Raw genomic sequence first — 22,031 nt, 5'->3', positions numbered from 1 at the left:
CCGTCTCTCTCTCTCTCTCTCTCTCTCTCTCTCTCTCTCTGTGTGTATATATATATATATATATATATATATATATATATATATATACATATATATATGTGTGTGTGTGTATACATACATATATATATACATACACACACACATATATATATACATAGATGTATATATTTCTAACTGGGTTTCTCATTTCTCTTTATATTTGTGTTATTTTATTCCTAATTACATTTGCTGAGGTCTATATTATTGTGTCATTTTCTTTTTCCTTTAAAGGAATAAGTACCTAGATTTATTCATCAGCTTTCTTGTTTTTTCTCTTTTCTAATTATTTCATTTGCTGCTTTTACTCTTATTACTTCTTTACTCATATTTCCCTTAGGTTTGTTTTTACTCATCAAATTGAACTATAAGGATAATTGATTTATTTTCATTTTTTTAAATAACAGAAGCATTTAAAACCATGAAATTACCACTGTTCCCCCTGAACACAGCTTTAGACATCTGGATAAACTTTTATGAAATATTTGTGTATCTCACTTTTATTTTTCAAAAACAATTACAATTACAATCTGTAAGTGTCACCTTCATTTAGTCACTGGCCAAATAATTATTTTAGAGATATCTCAAATCATTAATTTTTGTAGTTATTTAAAATATTCATAATAATATCTACTTTACCACATGGTAGTTTCAGAATGTCACATGATATCTAGGATTTCTTTTTGGCATAATATAGGATCAACAGTTGAAATTTTTGTTTAAGTATATACATACACATACACACGTTTTGAGGCATATTAGTATGCCTCAATTGAATGTAAGTAGCTATTATTATTAAAAAATCTGCTTTATTTTTTATTTAAGCAAAAAACCTGAAGCAATAAGCTAAAATTTCTAAAATACTTTTTCATACAGTTTTCTAGTATCTGTGATAATTTTTTCTTCATATTTAAACTTTTTACTAAAATAAAGAACATTTTAAGAAAAATATGCCAATGAAGTAAACATCCTGAAAAACTGTTCACAAAATTAGCATAGCTGTACCACCAGGACCCAGGACAGCCCCTCCCCATTCTACACCCTTCCAGTCACTGCCCCCTCTCCGCAAAGGGAAACTCTCATCCTAGTTTCTAACCTCTAAGATTAGCTCTGCCTGTTCCATTTTTTCCTTTGTATAAATGGAATCATACAGCATGTACTCATTTGCAGTGGTCAGCTTTTGCTCAGCACTCTGTCAGGTTCGTGTAGACAGCTGCATGCAGAAAATCTGTTATCACTGCTTTGTAGCAGTCTATTGGGTGAGGATTTCACAATTTATTTATCCATTTTACTGATGATGGTCCTTTGGACAGTCTCGATTTCGGGGGCTATTATGGAAAGTGCTGCTACAGACATTCTAGTATATTCTTGTTGGTCATCACAAATATACACTTCTTTTGGAATGCATCCAGGAGCAAAACTGCTGGATCATGGGGTAGTTTGCTTTATATTTTGATGTTACATTATTTAGCACAGAAAAGCACATGTAACTTTTGCTACTGATTGTGCTTTTTATTTAACATTGAAAAAAAAATTTCCCTTAGACACCTTGATTGCTTTTACATCAAATTCTTCTTTGTCACTAAAAATTAAATTGTATGCCATCTTGTATTTTCTGTTTGTTTTCTTAATAAAATTTTGCCCATCCTTTTTACTTTTAAATTATTTTGTCTCAGGTATATCTATTTTAAACATCTTCTAAATGGATTTTGAAATCCATTTGCATTTACTTTCATAACTCATTTGCTTTATCTAACTTCCCGTACACATGTTTTAGGCTGGAGTTGTTTTTTTTTTTTAAACACTCTCTTAGGGTTTCCTTTGCTTTTTGTCCCTGTCTATATATGAGCTATGTTACATACCTTCTGTTTCAGGAATTATTTCTGCTACTTTTGTAGCTCATATACTTTTTAATGTTTATTTTATTTTTGAGAGAGAGAGAGAGAGAGACAGAGCACGAGCAGGTGAGGGGCAGAGAGAGAGGGAGACACAGAATCTGAAGCAGGCTCCAGGCTCCAAGCTGTCAGCATAAAGCCCAACGCGGGGCTCAAACCCATGAACCATGAGATCATGATCTGAGCTGAAGTCAGATGCTTAACCGACTGAGCCACCCAGGTGCCCCTGTAGCTCATATTTTTAACGACTGTCCAAACTCATTCCTTGTATTTTGGATTTCCACATTTCCGTGTGGGTTCTGATTATGCTCATATCGTGCCACGTCAGCACCAGGGTCCCCTCCTCCCTGGCTCCAGGTCTCTCACCAGGGGCTTAAGCAGCAGATTCTGAGGAATGGTGACTAAAGAAAGCAGTACGTGGTGGGCTGAGGAATGAATGTGCAGAGGCTGAGGGAGGAAGCAATTAGTGCTGCTCCAGTCCCATAAAGAAATCTTGCATGCTGCTATGAAAGAAATCATCTTTTTTCAGGATCAATAAGTGAGAATAAAAGACTGTGACTGTTTTCAGTGTTTCTGAAGCAGTACTGCCTCTGTGACACTCTCCAGAAATGAGCTATGTATGTACTGTGTGTATATATATTCCCTGTTCAGTGAGTCCAAGGAAGAAGAATGTCTCATTGCCTAGGGAGGCCTGCAAAAGCCACATACTCCCACTGTCTTCCTCCTAGCCCCACCCTGAGTCCTGCTACCTTTGGGGGGTATGGCAGGGGGCAGAATCAGGGCAACAGAGGAAGGGGCAAGAGCCAGGTCCACTGACACAGCTGTGTGGCAATATGACAGAAGCTTTTCAGAAGCTGAAATTCCTTCTTGTTTCAAGAAATATATGAGACCACCCCATGGAACAATAGCCTTTAGCATCTTCACTTGTCTCAAAGAAAGCAACATATAACTAGTTTCAGTTTACTAGTAACCACTCTTCGGAGTACTCCATTTACACTAAGTCGTTCATTCCTCACATATGCTGCTCATTTTATAGGTGAGGCTCAGGGAACTTGAGCAGCTTTCCCAGTGCTATACACGTAGAAGTGGAAGAAATGGGTTTGGAACAATTATGTCTGACTCCATTACCCACGTATTCAACCACTGCTTCCCGCTAGTATTATAACCCAGAGCTCCATGATCCAAGGTGGTCCAAGGCCTCAGGACTGGGAGTATGAGCTCCCCCTGGAGGCCAAGGTGTAGTATGGCAAGGGTGGGAACATTGCTAGATTGGAGGCAGACTGTTGGTATAAATGTATTTATTCACGTCCCACCTCATTCCACTCTATTGAGAGATTAAACCATCAGAGATGGGCAAACGCTGAGGCAAGATGAGGTTCAAGTTGTGGCTGTGGGCACAGGTGGCTGAACCAAACAAAGGAAACGTGTCAGCTATTGGGATCAAGCATAGCAAGGCTCCTGCCAGGCAGCCCCTGGATCTCCCCATGGTACTGGTACTTTCCTGGAGAAGAGGAAGACCCAGGTGACAAATATCTTTAATTAACGTCAGCAAATAACTAGAAGGCACACAGATGACAGCCAGAGAGGACGGAGGGAGGAAGTGCAATGGAGGGGAAGAGCTTGCGCCCTCAGGGGAGAGGAGCCTCTCTAAAGGCTGAGAACTGTCCTCGGAGAAACAGTGGGACTATCTGGGATACGACAAAATGTGCTATCCCAAGAGGGTGACAGAGAAAGATCTGTGTGAAAAAGTCACTTAGATGAAGGTCAATTCCAGTGCTTTGAGTTGAAAAAATTGAGAGTCAAGAAAAAAGGGATACAAATATGGACGGTGCAAAAACAGAGAAACTTAACGTCAAACCAAGTTAAATGCAAGTGAAAATATACTAAAATATATCATTCCAAGGACTACTTATACCATTCCGGAACAGCAATTCCTTACAGTGATCTACAGGCCCCTACCCACCAGGGACCCATTACCACTCCAACCTCATCTCCCTTCACTCTGCTCCTGCTCCAACTAGGACACAGCTGACTTCTTCTCCCTCAAGGTCTCAAACTTGCTGTTCCTTTACAGAGAAGTTTTCCCCATGTACCTTCCACACTCCCTACCTCACCTCCTTTAAGTTGTTGCTCAAATGTCCTTCCCTGAACTCCCTAAATCTACAGAACCCTCTCACCAAATACATGTGCCCCTCCTAACCTCATGACCTGCCTTACTTTTCTCCATAGCACTTACCACCAATTAACTTATTAAATTAATATTTACATATTTGTTGTTTCTCTTGCTCTATAAGATCATAACTGCCTAATGACAGGAATTTGTTCACTTAAGTCCCATTTTCTCTGGGATTTTCTCCAGAACAGAGCCTAGTATGTAGTGATCAGTAGTTACCACTTATTAAATATTTGGCAAATATCTGCTGAATGAAATGTATTTAAGAAGTTTGCATTTGATATTGTGGTGGCCAAGAATGTCAGATATGTGAGCCAAAACTGTACTGGTCTAGCCTCAATATAATGAATGGAACACTGATATAAAGTTGTTTGCCTGTTGGTGTTGGCAGTATTCAGAGGTATCATTAGAACGAGCTGATGCTCCTGTACTAATTCTGGCTAAGGTTCCAAATAGCACTATAGACTGCACAGTACCAAGGGAAGGCCATCTGACTTGTGGCCTCTGTATAAGGTGAATGTAATCCTCAACTGTTTGTTCCATGTAAGAAAGGCCTACTTATGTGTCATATTAGTTACAGACTCTTCTTTTTTTTTTTATAATTTTTTTTTAACGTTTATTTATTTTTGAGGCAGAGAGAGACAGAGAGAGACAGAGCATGAACGGGGGAGGGGCAGAGAGAGAGGGAGACACAGAATCGGAACCAGGCTCCAGGCTCTGAGCCATCAGCCCAGAGCCCGACGCGGGGCTCAAACTCACGGACCGCGAGATCGTGACCTGAGCCGAAGTCGGACGCTCAACCGACTGAGCCACCCAGGCACCCCAAGTTACAGACTCTTCTTATAACAACGTCCTCCATTAATTTACCACCTGGAACAATAGCCTAAATAGAAACATAATTTTGCCACTGGGACAGTCTAAAGAAGGGTAGTTAATGAATAGTATAAGCCCTTGAGGTCCTGGAAGTCTGGTCTGATCAGCGTGTCCCATGCAACCTAGAGAAGCATGACAACCATAATTACATCAGTGGCCAGTCCAGGAACCAAAACTCATAGGCGTCCCAGGACAAACAGTTTTTAGGTAATGGACAATAGTCCAGCTTAATAATGATGTGCTAAGAGGCTTACTGAGAAGGTTCAATCAGAACACAGAGGATATTGATCATAAACACGCGTGCTAGATGGACTTACCAGGGCACTTCATCTAACTCTTTGTTGTACTGATAAGGAAAGTGAGACCTGGCATTTTAAGTGACTCGTCTAAGGCAAGACAACTAATAGCCAAGCCAAAGCTAGAACCCTGGTCTCCCGATCTGCAATTACAGAAAACAAAACTTGTGAATAGTTGCTTTGAGGCTTGGTGAGTACTCTGCATGCTGCCAGGCACTAAGGCCGAGAAGAAGCATCGATAGAAGAATGAGGGCCATGCAACTAGTACTGCTGAAGCCCTGACTGACCGGCTTTGCCATCATTTCAAGAGAGTGGATTTTCTAAGAATGCCCCCCAGGCGTTACCTATTTACTTCTCTGTTTCAAGAAGCTCTGACAAGGCAGAGCAGTAACTCATCCAGGCCTCCGGATGGTAGAGACTGCAGGCAGTCCCCAATGACTGTGTGCTGCCACTCCACTCACGAGGTTCTGCACACATGGAGGGGCTCTTTATGAAAACGATCTTAACATCAAGGAATCACTAAATATCCCATGTTAGACAGCACTACACTATTTAGTACAAGACAAAAGAAATGCAAGACATGAGGACAATCAGTTATCTCAATCATTGTTGAGCCTAATTCAGGTTCACTCGATTTTGTTTTCAAAAAATATGTTGAAACTAACCTCACAGTTATGGTACCTTAGATGCCAGAAGTCTTGGACTCATATTCAGCTCATCACAATCAGGGGTAAAATATCCTTTCTGACCAAAGAATACAGTTATGCTCCCTAATATTTTTAAGAGTATGTCAGATTTGTTCCTTAATCACCAGACCATAGCATACACAGAACTTTCAATCTACACAATGAGCTAGAAGTACGCAAGTACTTATCGAGGAGCTCATTTCATAATTGATTGTTTTGCTATAAGTATGGCTGAGATGAAGTGTATTAGGAATAGACTAAGGAAACAGAGTCTGTTCTAACTAGTGAAATCACTTTCAGAAAACAGCCAATCTGTGCTACACTGGATGAGCTCCCAGCGGAACTGTCTCCAAGAGGACCATGGCTCCCACGGTACCTAATCCAACCCAGTGTTTGGTAAATGGCAGGCACTCAAGATGGGGTAATTGCCTCTATTTCTCTCTGTCCCTCTGTCTCCCCCTCTCTCTCTGTCTCTGTCTGTCTGTCTCTCTCAATAGCTGACATTATGGAGAACATACTGGTTATTTTGCTTCTATTTTTCTCTCAATTTCACTAACTACACAATACTCCACTGAGTAATATTCTATGACTAATAATCCTTACATGTTATGCCTATATTGGTCTTTGCTACATCTTTAGCTCCTAGCTGGGCCTCATGCTTAGCAGGTACTTAATATCTATTCAATTAATTAATTAATAATTTACATTTTTCTCTGAACTCTTCTTACCTTCCTTATGTCAACAGAATCTATATTTGGAAAATACCAAAATACCATTTAAATATAGTAATTCTGTGTGTAACTAAAAAACGTCAATAGTTCATGTTGCAATTAAATACAAGATTTATTTATGCTATAAATTTTGCTAATGTAATTTTAGCTTGCCAAAGAAATTATGATGTTAAGTAGTTATTTGGTATCAAAATATAATTTGCTAAAATATTTCTATGTGCTCCTCAGACATTTAGAATATTTGCTAAGTATGTCCAGCAAACTGATAATTCTAGAGAGTCTACAGAAATCAATTGCTGTTATAAACCACATTTCATCACCTCTCAAAATATGAATTATTATAGCTTTATTTCTGGAAATAATCTTGCATTTAACATACATTCACAACCAGTCTGAATACTAGACTCCCAATTTAAAAATGCAGAAATGAGCATATACATTTAGCTCTGTTCCTTCTAAATGCCACCAAAATATCAATAAAGGCATTTTTAAATGAATACTTATCAACAGAGAAAATTCTGAATTAATTTTGATACAACACATTATGGAATACTATGTAGCCTTTATAAAGAATCAGAACTATACCAAATTAATTGAAAGAGATTTGCCATGAAACAGTTGAGCAAGATAAAAAGATAATGGACAAATATGTATATAATATAATTCCATTTATTTGCACAAGCAATTATTTGAAAAGGATATGGGTTCACAAATATATGGATGTATGAGTGTGTATGTGTGCATGTATTTGCAATCATATTGGAATTAGTAAAATATATATAGCATAGGATGGCTAATAGTTCAATCATTTTCATTCTCCTCTTGAGAAAATACATTTCCTGGACTCCCATGCTGTTAAATGTAGCTATGTAACTGCGTTCTGGCCCATGCATTTGGGTAGAAATGATGTAATAAGCCACTTCCAAGTTTGGCCCCTAAAACCATCTCCTGTGCAAACAAACATCAGTTCTTTTCCCATTTTCAGGCTTTGCTGAAAGAGTCCGAAAGACCTGGAGGAGCCCCAGTTCCAGAATAACTGCATGGGGCAGAACTAACCATAACTGTACTGTGAGAAGAACAAGAAATCAATTCTTAATGTGTTAAGGTACTAAAATGTTGGAGTCATTTGTTATGCTAGTTAGCTCATAGTAATTAATATGGAGGGATTAGCACCACTTGCTACTTCCTTGAGAGGGGTAACTAACCTGAGTAGAAAAAGAAATACGATGCTTTTAAAAAAACAGGATAAATTGGGGCGTCTGGGTGGCTCAGTCAGTTGAGCATCCAACTTCAGCTCAGGTCATGATCTCACAGTTCGTGAGTTCGAGCCCCAAATCGGGCTCACTGCTGTCAGCACAGTAGCCGCTTCAGATCCTCCATACCCCTTTCTCTCTGCCCATCTCCCACTCGTGCTGTCTTTCTCAAAAATAAAAAAATAATTTAAAAAAACAGGATAAATAAAATGTAGTTTATGAAAAAAATTAAAAATAAAAACAGTACCAGTACAAGGATATAAAGCCACAATGAGAACAAGTGAAAAAAAAAAAAAAAAAAAAAGCCAAAAGCAGATGAGAAATGGAAACAAAACCCCTGGAAGCGTGAAAAGGAAATAAATGAATGAAAATTGGCTTCACATGCTGAGAAAGCTACAACAAATCTGTTAAAGAAGCAGGTTAATTTATGTTATAGGACCCTGGAAAGCTTCAGTAGCTGCAGGCATCAGATCCTTCTAAAGGCAGAGTGTGGTGCTAACAACAGATGACCGTTTTGAAGTCCTAATAGAAACAGTTAGACACACCAGGTCACCTACCTGACCCCACACAACTAGGCAACTATCCCTCCCACATTAAGGCTAAAGGCTGGAGGGTTTAGTCTCTGGACAGGTTGAAACAGAGAAGGAACAGACTTTGGGATCTTATGCAGTGATGCAGCCCCCTCATAGAAAAATGGCCACTTGCAGTACCTGAATCTCAAACTGCGGGCAGCCCTTTGCCTCAGCTCTCAACAACTCCCACAACCCTGCCATAACACACACCCCAGTCAGAAGGAGGAAGAGGAGCCTTTCCTGTGGGAACCAACCCAAAAGTCCTCGTTATGACATTCTGAGGTATCCAATATCCAACTAAAACATCCTGGTTAACATCTCAGCACCCCACAGGGATGTTCACAATTTCACAAGCTCCATCAGGGCACCCAGAGATTTTATTCTGCTTCTCAGGATCTTATTCTTAAAGATGAAAGGAAACTGAGATTCACTAGGGATCTGAAGAACCCAATACCTGGATACAAAAACAAAAACAATTAACATAAAAACGTAAATTTGAGAAAAGAGACAATATAGGGAACAGAAGATTTAAACCAACAAGTTTAAAAAATAAATGAACCTTGGGGTGCCTGGGTAGCTCAGTCAGTTAAGTGTCAAACTCTTGATTTCAGCTCAGGTCGTGATTTCATGGTTTGTGAGATCAAGTCCCACATCAAGCTCTGCACTGACAATGCAGAACCTGCTTGGGATTCCCTCTCTCCCTCTGTCTCTGCCTCTCCCCCCCCCCTCTCTCTCCCTCAAAATTAATTAATTAATTAAAACTAAATGAACCCTTAATTCATATCCTTAGAGAGCTAAAAGAAGACTCATAAAATATTGTTATTGGAAAATAAAGGAGAATTCCATTTCAATGTAGAATGTAGAAAGCCAAAAAGACTGTTACCCACTCCCTAACAATGAGAAACAGTCAGATAATCTGAAAAATCATAAACTTCCGGGAGTCCATCAAAGAGCTGAAGTTCCAAGGAAACAAAGTAATGGAAATATAAGGGGGCACAAGTTCCTCTAGAGACAGCTGAGAAACTCAAAATATTTAACCTGTGGCAGAGAACTAGAGGAAAAGGTAATCACACCCAAGTAAGTAAAAAGAAATCAGCGAACATTTTAATAAATTCTTAAAAGTCAAGTGGGAGCTAGCATGGCAGTCTGGAATAGCTGACCCCAGACATAAGAGGAGTGTCCCCATACTCACTCACAAGGTGGTTTTAATGGGTCTCACCAAGTGCTCAGAGGAAAGACTAGGAGTGAGACAGAAGACTAGCAAGAGCTCCCTTTCAGAGCACTGAAGATAAAAATTTAAGGGGTAACCAGAAGGATGATAAAAATCACATTCAGGAGAACATAGGTAAAGAATCAGAGTAGACTTACAAACAAAAACTATACCAGCCAAAAGACAAGGAAGTGACATATTTAATGAAATGCAGGGGGAAAGATCCATCAACTCACAATTCTATACCCAGCAAAAATATATTTATTTATTTATTTTATATGAAATTTATTGTCAAATTGGTTTCCATACAACACCCAGTGCTCGTCCCAAAAGGTGCCCTCCTCAATACCCATCACCCACCCTCTCCTCCCTCCCACCCCCCATCAACCCTCAGTTTGTTCTCAGTTTTTAACAGTCTCTTATGCTTTGGCTCTCTCCCACTCTAACCTCTTTTTTTTTTTTTCTTTTTTTCTCCCCCTCCCCCATGGGTTCCTGTTAAGTTTCTCAGGATCCACATAAGAGTGAAACCATATGGTATCTGTCTTTCTCTGTATGGCTTATTTCACTTAGCATCACACTCTCCAGTTCCATCCACGTTGCTACAAAAGGCCATATTTCATTTTTTCTCATTGCCACGTAGTATTCCATTGTGTATATAAACCACAATTTCTTTATCCATTCATCAATTGATGGACATTTAGGCTCTTTCCATAATTTGGCTATTGTTGAGAGTGCTGCTATGAACATTGGGGTACAAGTGCCCCTATGCATCAGTACTCCTGTATCCCTTGGATAAATTCCTAGCAGTGCTATTGCTGGGTCATAGGGTAGGTCTATTTTTAATTTTCTGAGGAACCTCCACACTGCTTTCCAGAGCGGCTGCACCAATTTGCATTCCCACCAACAGTGCAAGAGGGTTCCCATTTCTCCACATCCTCTCCAGCATCTATAGTCTCCTGATTTGTTCAAAAAATATATTTAAAATATTAAGGCAAAATAAAGATTTTTCAGGCAAACAACAGCTGAGATGATGCATTTCCAACAAACCTGTGCTAGAAGAAATTTTAAAGGAAGTTCTTTAGCAAGAAGGAACATGACAGAAATGAAAGAATAAATGCCACAGCCAATACCACAGAAACACACAGGATCATAAAAAACTACTATGAACAGTTATGCACCAACAAGTTGGACAAATTAGAAGACATGAATAAATTCCTAAAAACCTACAACCTATCAAAACCAAATCATGAAGAAATAGAAAATCTGAACAGACCAGTTACTAGTAAGGAGATTGAATCAATAATCAAACACCTGTGATGGCTTCACTGGTGAAAAGCACCAAACATTTAAAGAATTAATACCAGTCTTTCTCAAGCCCTCCCAAAAGACAGAAGAGGAAGGAACACTTCCAAAATCCCTTATGAGGCCAGCATTACCCTGAAACCAAAACCAGACAAGGATGCTGTAAGAAAAAATAATACATGCCAATATCTCTGACAAACTTAGATGCAAAAATCCTGAACAAAATATTAGCAAACTGAATTCCACAATATATTAAAAGAAATCATACATGGTGATGAAATGGGATTTATTCTAGGGATCAATTAATGTGATACATCACATTAACAAAACAAAGGATTAAAATCATACCATCATCTCAATAGATGCAGAAAAAGCATTTGACAAAATTCAACATCCATTTATCCATTCAATATCCACATCATTCATTTATAATAAAAACTGTCAACAGTGTGGGTATAGAGGGACATACTTCAACACGATAAAAACCATATATGACAATCCCACAGCCAACATCACACATAGTGAAAAGCTGAAAACTTTTCCTCTAAGATCATGAACAAGGCAAGGATGACTACTATTGTCACTTTTATTCAACATAATGGAAGTCCTAGTCAAAACGATTAGGCAAGAGTAAGAAATAAAAGGTCTCCAACTGGAAAGGAAAAAAGCAAACCTGTAACCATTCGCAGATAACATGATATTTTATATATAGATAATCCTAAGATTCTACCATAAAAAGAAACCTGTTAGAATAAATCAACAAATTTGGTAAAGTTGCAGGATACAAAATTAATACACAAAAATCTGTTGTATTTCTATACACTAATAATGAACTACTAGAAATAGAAATTAAGAAAACAATTCCATTTACAATTGCTTTAAAAAGAATAAAATACATTAAGAATAAGTTTAACTAAAGAGGTAAAAGGCCTGTACTCTGAAAACTAGAAGACTTTCATGAAAGAAATTAAAGAAGACACAAATAAATGGAAAGCTATTCTGTGCTCATGGACTGGAAGAATTAATACTGTTAAAATGTCCATACTACCCAAATCAATCTCCAAATTAATGCAATCCCTAAAAATTAGAATGGCATTTTTCACAGAAATAGAACAAACAGTCCTAAAATTTGTTTGGACCCACAAAAGACTCTGAATGAAGGAATCTTGGGAAAAAGAACAAAGATGGCAGCATCATACTTCCTGATTTCAAATTACATTACAAAACTATTGTAATTAAAACAGTAAGGCATTGGCATTAAAACATAGGGATGTGATTACCTGGGTGGCTCAGTCGGTGGAGCTTCAGACTTTGGCTCAGGTTATCATCTTACAGTTCATGAGTACAAGCCCCACACCGGGCTTGCTGCTGTCAGCGCAGAGCCTGCTTGAGATCCTCTGTCCCCCTCTCTCTCTGCCCCTCCCCAGCTCATGCTTTCTCTCTCTCAAAAATAAATAAACACTTAATTTTTTTAATAAGAAATAAATAAAACACAGGGACCAATGGAGCAGAACAGAGAGGCAGAAATAAATCCATGCATATATGGTAAATTAATTTACAACAAAGTAGGCAAGAGTATACAATGAGGAAAGGACAGTCTCCGCAATAAATGTTGAGAAAATCACATAGCCACATGCAGAATAAAGCTGGACCACTATCTTCCAACATACACAAACACTAACTCAAAATTAATTACAGACTTGAACAAAAGACCTGAAACATAAAAGTCCTAAAAGAAGAGGTAGGCAGTAATCTCCTTGATCTTGGTCCTCACAATGAATTTTTGGATTTGACACAAAAGCAAAAATAAACAAGTGGAACTGGATCAAGCTAAAAAGCTTTTGCACAGCAAAGGAAGCCATCAACAGAATGAGAAAACAACCTACTAAATGAGAGAAAATATTTGCAAGTCATGTATCTGATGAGGTGTTAATACCCAAAACATATAGAAAACTCATATAAGAAAAACAAACAATCCAATTAAAACATAACAGAGGATCTGAACAGACATTTTTGCAAAGAAAGACATACAAATGGCCCACAAATACATGAAAAAAATGCTCAACATCACTAATCATCAGGAAAACGCAAATCACAACCACAAGAAGATACCACCTGACACCTGTGAGAATGGCTATTATCAAAAGGACAAAAAATAACAAGTGTTAAGGAGGATGTGGAGAAAAGGGAATCCTTGTGCACTGTTGGTAGGAATGTAAATTGGTGAAGCCACAATGAAAAACAGTATGGCATTTCCTCAAAAAATGAAAACTAGAATTACCATATGAGCCAGAAATTCCACTTCTAGGTATTTATCTGAAAGAAACAAAAACACTAACTTTAAATGATACATGCATCCCCATCCTCACTGTAGCATTATTTACAGTGGCCAAGGCACAGAAGCTACCCAGGTGTCCAGAAATGGATGAATGGATAAAGAAAATGGGCTATTATTCAGTCACAAAATGGATTATTATTCAGTCATAAAAAGGGGAAATGCTGTCATTTGCAACAACATAGATGAGCCTTGAAGGAATTACATGCTAAGTGAAATAAGTCAACAGAGAGTACCAATATAATATTATTTCACATACATATGGAATCTAACAACAAACAAATACAGACAAGCAAAGAAAAACAAGCTCACAAAGAGAACAGATACGTGGTTACCAGAGGCAGGAGGTGGGTGATTGGCAAAATGGGACAAGGAGTTGAAAAGAATAAAGTTTCAGTTATAAAATACATAACTTAGGAAGATATAAGGCACTGCATGACAAGTGTAGTTAACACTACACTATATTGTATACTTGAAAGTTGCTATGACAGTAGATCTTTTTTTTTTTCTTTTTTCTTTTTTCTTTTATTTATTTATTTATTTATTTATTTATTTATTATTTTTTTTATAATATATGAAATTTATTGTCAAATTGGTTTCCATAAAACACCCAGTGCTCATCCCAAAAGGTGCCCTCCTCAATACCCATCACCCACCCTCTACTCCCTCCCACCCCCCATCAACCCTCAGTTTGTTCTCAGTTTTTAACAGTCTCTTATGCTTTGGCTCTCTCCCACTCTAACCTCTTTTTTTTTTTCTTAAAAGTTCTCAGTACCAGGGAAAAAACTTCATAACTATGTGCAGTGCTAGATGTTAACTAGATTTGTCATTGTAATCATTTTGCTGTATGTGCATGCAAATACTGAATCATTATCTTGTACACTTGAATGTAATATAATGTTATATATAAATTATATCTCAATTTAAAAGAAAGTTCTTCGGGGAGAAGGAGTATGCTGTCAGATGGAAATGAGCACTGGAAATAGTGAACAGCATTTATAAGGTACAGAACATATATAGAGGTCACACTGTTTTCACTTCTTAAATTCCTTGCTTTTTTTATGAGAACAAAAAGTCATCTGTAAATAAAGAAAAGATGAGAAATAATGGGAGAAAGAAATGAAAGTAAACCACTATTAGTCTTTTATATTATAAAAGTGGTATAGTAGACTGTGATGAGCTTAATAGGTACATTGCAAATCCTGTAAGAACTGAGAAATATTTTTAAAGAGGTAAATTAAAAATCCGACAGCAGGGGCACCTGGGGGGTTCAGTCAATTGAGTGTCTGACTCTTGATTTCGGCTCAGGTCATGATCTCACAGTTTGTGAGATCAAGCCCCACATCGGACTCCACACTGACAGCAAGGAACCTGCCTGGAATTCCCTCTCTCCCTCTCTCTCTGCCCCTCTCCCATTCATGCTGTCTCTCAAAATAAATAAATAAACTTAAAAAAATAAAAATCCAATAGCAAAGATAAAACGGAAGCATTAAATAATTCTCAGTACAAACATTTTAAAGGAGAAAAAAAGGACCAAAAACATAAATAGAAAGCCACTAATAACATTAAATCCAATCATACAAAGAAATATGTTAAATGTAAAGTGCTTGAGTACAAGAGACAGTATCTAAAACTGAAAAATATAGAGGTAGGAAGCAAAAAACACATTCTTGAGGAAGAGGGAAGTAAACGTCAAGTGACAGATATGCCCCTTCCCAGAAAATTCTGGGACAGGGAGAAGAATGCTGGTTTTCATTAGTCTTGCCTAGGACTAATTGTCTGGTTTTCATTAGTCTTGCCTAGGACTAACTTGTAGGGGCACCTGGGTGGCTCAGTCATTTGAGCGTCCGACTTCGGCTCAGATCATGATCTCACAGTTCATGAGTTTGAGCCCCGCGTCGGACTCTGCTGACAGCTCAGAGCCTGGAGCCTGCTTCTGCTTCTGTGTCTCCCTCTCTCTCTGCCCCTAATCCACTTGCATTCTGTCTCTCTCTCAAAAATAAAAATAAACATTAAACAAAATTTATAGGACTTGTAACATAACTACACATGGGAATTCTTTTCGAAATTCTTATTGTGGTAAAATACACACAAAATCTACCAACTTAATCATTTTTAAGTGTACAGTTCAGTGATACTAAGTACATTCATATTGCTGTACATCTATCACCATCATCCATCTCCAGACCTCCTTTCATCTGGTGGAGCTAAAACCCTGTATCCATTAAACGACGACTCCCTGTCCGCTCTCCCCATAACCCCTGGCAACCATATTTTTTTTTCTCTCTGATTTTGACTACTCTAAGGATCTCACATAAGTAGAATCATGCAGTATTTGTCTTTTGTGATTAATTTACTTAACTTAGCATAATGTCCTCAAGGTTCATGCATGTTGTACCATATGTCAGAATTTCCTTCCTTTGTAAGGCTTACTAACACTCCAGTGTGTTCATAGACCACATTTTCCTTATCCATTCATCTGTTCATGGACACTTGGGTTGCTTCCATGCTTTGGCTAATTGTAAATAATGCTGCTATGAACTAGGTGTGCAACTGTCTCTTTGAGACCTTGCATTCAAATCTTCTGGGCGTATACCAAGAGGTGGAAATACTAGATCACATGGTAATTATGTTTTTAATTTTTTGAGGAACTATCATACTATTTTCCAAAGCAACTATACCATTTTACACTCCCACCAGCAATGATCAAGGGCTCCAATTTCCAAACATCCTTGCCAACACTTCTTATTTTGTTTTTTTGTTTTTTTAATAGTAGACATCCTAGTGGATACGAGGTGGTATCTCATTGTAGTTTTAATTTGCATTTCCCTAATGATTAGTGATGATGTGCATCTTTTCATGTCCTTACTGACCATTCATGTATCTTCTTTAGAGAAATGTCTAATCAAGTCCTTTTCCCATTTCTAATTTGGGTTATTTTTTTTATTATTGTTGAGTTTTAGGAGTTCTCCATATATTCTGGATAATACCTTATAAGATATATGATTTGCAAATATTTGTCCTTTTCACTCTGTTGATAGCATGCTTTGATACACAGGAGTTTTTAATTTTCACAAGGTCCAATTTGTCCATTTTTTCTTTTTTTGTCTGGGCCTTTGGTGTCATATACAAGAAATGACAGCTAAACCCAATGTTGTGAAGCTTTTGCCTTATCTGTTAAGACTCTATAGTTTTAGCCCTTACATTTAGGCCATTGATCCATTTTTATTTGGTTTTTGAATATAAAGTGAGGCAGGGGTTCAGCTTCATTGTTTTGCATGTGGTTAAACAACTTTCCCAGCAATATTTGTGGAAGAGACTATTCTCTCTCCTTTGAATAGTCTTGGCACCCTTGCTGAAAATCATTTGACCTTATATGTTAGGGTTTATTCCTGGGCCTCTGTTCCAATGGTCTGTATGTCTACATTTAAGCCATCAACACACTGTTTGAATTACTGTAGCTTTGTAACATGTATACATATACATAACATGTTGAAATAAATGGCAAGTCTTCCAACTCTGTTCCTTTTCAAGACTCTTTTAGCTACTCAGAGTCCCTTCATATTTCACATAAGCCTTAGGACAGATTTTTCTGTTTCTTCAAAAAACATCTTTGGGATTTTGAGAGGGTCTCCTTGGGTAATAGACATCTTAACAATATTAAGTTTTCCAATCTTTAAACAAGGGATGTCTTTCCATTTATTTACCTCTTCTTCAATTTCTATCAGCAACGTTTTGTACTTTTCATTGTACAAGTCTTTTACCTCCTTGGTTAATTCCTAAGCATTTTATTCTTCTTGATGTCATTGTAAATGTAATTGTTTTTTCAATATACTTTTCAGATTGCTCATAATTAGTGCACAGAAACACAACTGATTTTTGAGTCTTGATTTTGTATCCTGTTACTTTGCTGAATTCATTTATTAGTTCTAAGGGGTATGTGTATGTGTAATCTTTAAGGTTTTCTACATATAAAATCATATCATCTGTGAACAGAAATAATTTTACTTCTTTGCTTCCAATTCAGATGCCTTTTATTACTTTTTCTTGCTTAATTAATCTGGCTAGGATTTTCAGTACTTTGTTGAAAAGAAGTGACAAAATTAGTCATCCTTGCTTTTTCCTGATCTTAGAAGATAAGCTTTCAGTCTTTCACTACTGAGTATGATGCTTCCTGTGGGTTTTTCATATATAGCTTTTATTACATTGAATTTGTTTCCTTCTGTTTCTAAACTGTTGAATGTTTGTGCTTGTTTGTTTTGTTTCATGAAAGGGTGTTGAATCTTGTTATAAGCTTTTCATCACTCGAGATGATTATGTTGGTTTTTGTCTTTCATTTTGTTAATTTGGTGTACTGCACTGATTAATTTTCATATTGAATCATCCTTGCATTCCAGAAATAAATTCCACTTGGTCATGGCATATAATCCTTTCAATGTGATTCAGTTTCCTAGTGTTTTGTTGAGGATTTTTGCATCAGTGTTCATAAGGGATACTGGTCTACAGTTTTCTTTTCTTATAGTGACTTTTCCTGACTGTAGTAACAGGGTAGTACTGGGTCCATAAAATGAGTTAGGAAGGGTTCTCTCCTCTTCAATTTTTTGTAAAAGTCTGAGAAGTGGTGGCATTAGTTATTCTTTAAATGTTTGGTAGAATTCACCAGTGAAGCCATCAAGTCCAAGGCTTTTTTCTTTGTTGGGAGTTTTCTGATCACTAATTCAATCTATATATGAGTTACTTTACTTAAAATATTTTTGAGTGTGATTTAAAACACACACAAATTGCCTATTTTTATGTACCAGAACTTGTGGATAAATTATGAACAAAACAATACAGTCCTTGCTAATACAATATTCATAGAAAACAGGTGCCTGTATTTTGAGAGTTCTGGGGTCTTGTTCCATTTTTTTCTTTTTCATGTCTGAATTTTCTAATGTTGTTGGAAGGAAGAAACTTTATGGAGGGTAATCTGGAAATATTTATCAAATGCTTAAAACTTGTTTCTATCCTCTGTAATCCATTAACTCCACTTAAAACAGCCACAAAGCAATAACCAACATCTATAACTATTTCTTTAAAAGGATGTCTTCTTGGGGCGCCTGGGCAGCTCAACTGTTAAGCGTCTGACTTCGGCTCAGGTCATGATCTCGCGGTTTGTGGGTTCGAGCCCACGTCAGGCTCTGTGCTGACAGCTCAGAGCCTGGAGCTGCTTCAGATCCTGTGTCTCCCTTTCTTTCAATGCCCCTCCCCAGTTCATGCTCTGTCTCTGTCTCTCAAAAATGAATACACATGAAAAAAAAATTTAAAGGATGTCTGTTGTTATTTAAGAACTAGAAAAAGTTAATGTCCAATACAAAAGAAAATAAGCCAAAATAAACTGTGGTGTACTCAGATAATTTTGCAGTCATTAATAACTAGGTTTTCAAAGACTATTTAAAGATAAGTAAATATATTCAAATTATGTTTTCAAGTAAAGGGGAGAAATGAACAATAAGATCATAATTCTAGTGTTTAAATTATGTGTATAAAATCAAATAAAAAGACAAGATGATTGAAAAAAACAACAATAATAATGGCAGCTCTATCTAGTGATGAGATCAATACTTCAATGTATACATTATTACATTTCAATTTTACAAATTTCCTGCAGTTTTATGAAAATAAAATATAATTAACATTTACTTTAAATAAGTTTGACTTCTAGTAAGTCTGCAGCTTCACTTCATTGGTGATTATTTATAAGGATTCAATGATAAAAATAAACTTGGATTCATAAAGAGAATTTAGCTGACTGAACACTCTTACAGAGACAGAGAACAGAATACCATCCTTTTATAGTGTCTCTGTAGAATTGTGTAGGGAATTCACTTTCTATGAAAAGCCTTGGGGAAATGATGATATGATTTCCAATTAAGTTAAAGAACAAGAGAGAGGATCATGATATATGCTGCAGTGGCATGATCACCTATTGGTGGAAGTATGGCAATGTCTTATGGGACCTCTGGTAGGAGAATGTCTACCTGAGGCACAGGCACAATAACGTAACATAATATGACACACTGTATCAGATGGCCACAGAAAATTGTCCCACAGTTAGCAAAATATTCAAGTGCAGTTTTTTTTTTCTGCTTTGAGTGGCTTTTTGCTATCACATTAACATGTATTTACTGTAGAACATGATATTTACAAGAATAAAAGGTCAGGAACCAGATTTATTTCCCTAGCCCATCAATTCCAAGCATTCCAGACCACAAGAAACTCCGAATAAAGTGCTAATATATGTCTTCTTATTCAGTCACTTGCCAAATCAGGTAAGTATAAATCCCAAAGTATTTTAACATCTTCCTAGCCTCTACTCCTTATTTTCACATACAATCAATCTCCCTAATGGTCTTCCTTTAATCTGGTGCATTATTGCCAAATAAATACTTAAACATATTTATATCAGAGATGTGACTACAAACTCCTCCTTCTAGCTTTTTAAAGATCTTTTATAACATGGCTTCAACCTACCCATACTACTAATTCTCTATTAATTAGTAATTAACTAATCTATTAATATTTCAAAACTGAAGTGAAACCCATTTCAGAGTTCTGACCTCCAGAACTATAAGATAATAATTTTGGGTTGTTTTATGCCACTAAGTGTGCATTTGTTTTATGCCACTAAGTGTGTGGTAATTTGCTATGGAGCAGCACACCAACATATAATTTTCTCCATGAGGCACTTCTTTCTTGTTCTGGCCAGGCATTATTTTTTTGACTAATTTCCTTGCTATCATCTATAACAGTTATTTATAAACTCACCAACAGTCTCTAGTAAACTGTCAGTTCCCTGGGTCTAGGAAGGCTGCTCACCGACCTTTCTACTCCACCTCCCCCACCAAGGTCCTGTATAACAATAGTAACATATTATAGCACAATGATAAGGCAGGAATCCACAACTATATGTAAAAAAAATGAATAAATAAATAAGCTAATAAATGTAGAGGAAATAATATAATTAGAAAATCGCCATTTGGCAAATATCATAACAACTAATTCATCCAATGAACATTAATAGATGCTAAAAACTAGTGAGTGATAGATGAGAAATAGTATAATTATGTAATCTCAATGTCAATTCCCACAAATATATATTAATTACAAAAGGAAAAAGCAAAGTTGAAGTGGAGAGGCGGCACACACCACTTCAATCAAGTGATCAAAGTTAACATTAGCAGGGGATTAGCATCCACCTGAGGGGATGCATTAATTCTGGAATATTCCTCCCCTGGTACATAATCCGTCCACTCCTGTGGAAACATCAGGCAAACCCAAAGTGAGAAGCATGTTACAAAAAACAACTGGCCTGTACTCTTCCAAAGTGTCAAGTTCATAAAAGTCAAGGAAAGATGAAGAACCGCTGCAGATGAAAGAACGCTAAAGAGATATGACAAGTAAACACATGTGATCCTGGATTAAATCTGCTCATTTGTGTTTCGTAGAGGATTGTTATTGGGTGACCTTTGCAAAACTTTCATCTTGGCAATTTAACCTCAAATGGTTTGCAAGGAGTTTATTTTTGCTATTGTGACTTCTGAATCTTTAAAATTATTTCCAATTTTAAATACAATAAAGACATTAACAAGGCCAATCACACAGCAGTCTGAGCCTAATGTTCTAAATCACCCATCACCTCCTGTCCCTCTCTCCCCCTTCCCTACCCTGCAGCCCAGCACATTACTCATAGGCCCATAATTTGAACTTTCCAGGAACTTCCTTTTTTAAGGAGGTGCATACCATTCCTTCTATCTAACTCTTCCATTCCATCTCTTAGGTGAAATTCTGCACATCCTTCAAAGACTGATGCAACATTGCTTCCAGTGTGAAGGTGTCCACACACAGAGCTGGAACTTATATCTCCTTCTCCTGTGTTCCCAGTGAGCTACTGAAATGTTTCCTTCCATTGTAGAGCCTGTGTGCAGGGAGACTATAAGCAGTGTGGGGAAGAAGAAAAGGCAGAGGAATTCCTGAAGTGAACTAACGAGGCCTGCCACCTAATCCCCTTCACATCACGTGAAAGGTCTGGGGCCAGTTATCTGATCTCTCTGGACCTCAGGCCTTCAACTATGAAATTGAAATTATTGACAAAATCTTCACAAAATTGCTATGAAAACAGATAAATGTGTGAAGTAATATTGGGCATTCAAGAAAAATGAGATCCAAAAATAAGATTCTACTTCACAGTTGGTATGATGGCTATGAACAAGAACACAGACAAGTGTTAGCAAGGATATAGAGAAACTGGAGCCCTCACACACTACCCAGGGGAATGTAAAATGGTGCGGCTCCTGTGGTAAAGATCCTGGTAATTACTCAGCAAGTTAAACGTAGAATTGCTACATGACCCAGCAACTCCACCCTAAGTATATGCCCAAGCGAACTGGAAACATGTTCACACAAAAACTCTCACACAAGTGTTCATGGCAGTATTATTCAAAATAGCCAAAATATGGGGAAAAAAACCCCAAATGCCCATTAACTGATAAACAGATACACAAATTGTGATTTATCTATGTAATGAAATAATATTTGGAATTAAAATGAATTGATGTGCTGATCCACGGTACCACACGGATGAGCTCCAACATCATTATGCTAAGTGAATAAGCCAGACATGAAAGGCC

The 22,031-nt window shown here is 37.2% G+C and overlaps 1 protein-coding gene across 3 annotated transcripts in view; it reads right to left on the bottom strand.

The window, feature by feature from the left end:
* The window catches only part of L3MBTL4 (L3MBTL histone methyl-lysine binding protein 4), a 446,682-nt gene that overhangs the window by 240,297 nt on the left and 184,354 nt on the right, over positions 1-22,031 (bottom strand). The window lies entirely within an intron of this gene.

This window comes from Leopardus geoffroyi, chromosome D3 (genome assembly GCF_018350155.1).
Source record: "Leopardus geoffroyi isolate Oge1 chromosome D3, O.geoffroyi_Oge1_pat1.0, whole genome shotgun sequence".
NCBI lineage: Eukaryota > Metazoa > Chordata > Mammalia > Carnivora > Felidae > Leopardus > Leopardus geoffroyi.
This window is presented reverse-complemented; position numbering and strand designations above follow the sequence as displayed.